The following is a 1,766-nucleotide window of genomic DNA, read 5'->3' as shown; positions in this document are numbered from 1 at the left end:
ATTTATTTATTTTATGGTATTGGTTAACAAAATCCAGTAAGTTTCAGCCATACATGTTAACAGTAATGCATATATATATTTACATTGTGTGTTCACCTCCCACAGTTAGATTTCTTTGTCTCAGCACATACATGACCCCTTTTACCCCATCTACCTGCTTCTTCCACCGCCCCTCTACACTTGGTTAACCACTAGTCTACTTTCCATGTCCATGAGACTCAGTTTATTGTCCTGTTCGACTGTTGCTTTTAAGTTTACATCCCATATACATGTGATATCATGTGGTTTTCTTCTATCTGGCCTATTTCACTTAGAATGATTATCTCGAGGTCCATCCATGTTGTCGCAAATGGCAGTATTTCATCTCCTCTGTGGCTGAGTAATATTCCATTCTACATATGTACCACAGCTTCTTTATCCAATCATCTACTGTAGGAAACTTCGATTGCGTCCATATCTTGGCTACTGTGAATAATGCTGCTATGACCATCGGTGTGCAAATATCTTTTCAGATGTGAGTTTTCAAGGCTTTAGAGTAAATACCAAGTAGAAGGATTTCTGGATCATGTGGTAGATCCATTCTCAGTTTTTTGAGGAATATCCATACTGTTTTCCATAGTGGCTGTACCAATTTGCAGTCCCACCAGGAGTGTATGAGGGTTCCTTTTTCTCTGCATTCTCTCCAAGATTTGTTGTTACTTGTCCTGTTGATTATAGCTATTTTAACAGGTGTGAGATGGTATCTCATTGTGGTTTTGATTTGCATTTCCCTAATAGCTAGCGATGTTGAGCATCTTTTCATATATTTGTTGGCCATTTGTATGTCCTCTAGGGAGAAGTGTCTGTTCAGGTCCTCTGCCTGAATTTTTTGATTGGATCATTTTTTGTTGTTGTTGTTGTTATTGAGTTATATGAGTTCTGTGTATATTTTGGATATTAGGCCCTTATCGGAGGCGCTGCTTGCAAATGTATTTTCCCATTGAGATGGTTGTCTCTTTAACTTGTTGACGATTTCTTTTGCTGAGCAGAAGCTTTTTAGATTGATATAGTCCCATTCATTTATTTTTGCTTTTACTTCCCTTGCTTTTAATATCAAATTCATGAGATGGTATCTCATTGTGATTTTTGCATCTGTGTTCTTGAGAGATATTCGTCTGTAGTTTCCTGTTTTTGTGTTATCTTTACCAGGTTTTGGTATCAAGTTAGTACTGGCCTCATAAAGTGAGTTGGGAAGTATTGCCTCCGCTTCAATTTTTTGGAAGAGTTTGACAAGAATAAGCACTTAATCTTTGAATATTTGGTAGAATTCACTGGCTAGGTCATCTGGTCCTGGACTTTTACTTTTTGGTAGGTTTTTGATGATCGCTTCAATTTCCATATTGTTAATGGATCTATTTAGATTTTCAAGTTCTTGATTCATTTTTGGAAAGTGGTATCTTTGTTAAGTATTTGGCAATTTCTTCTAAGTTATTAAATTTAGTGTTATATACTTTTTTATTGTATTCTTGTATGATCCTTAGTATTTCTGTGGTGTCTGTCATCATTTCTCTTCTTTCATCCCTGTTTTTGTTTATTTTTGTCCTTTCTATTTTTTCTTTAGTGAGTCTAGCTAAGGGTTTGTCAACCTTCTCAAAGAACCAGCTCTTTGTTGCATTTATTTTTTTCTATTGTTTTTTGTTTTGTTTTGTTTTTGTTTTCGATTTCATTTACTGCAGCTCTAATTTTGATTATTTCTCTCCTGCTGACTTCAGGCTCCATTTGTTCTT

This window comes from Pteropus vampyrus, unplaced genomic scaffold (assembly GCF_000151845.1).
Source record: "Pteropus vampyrus isolate Shadow unplaced genomic scaffold, Pvam_2.0 Scaffold752, whole genome shotgun sequence".
NCBI classification, from domain to species: domain Eukaryota; kingdom Metazoa; phylum Chordata; class Mammalia; order Chiroptera; family Pteropodidae; genus Pteropus; species Pteropus vampyrus.
The sequence above is the reverse complement of the archived record's forward strand: the minus strand, read 5'-3'. Positions refer to the sequence as shown.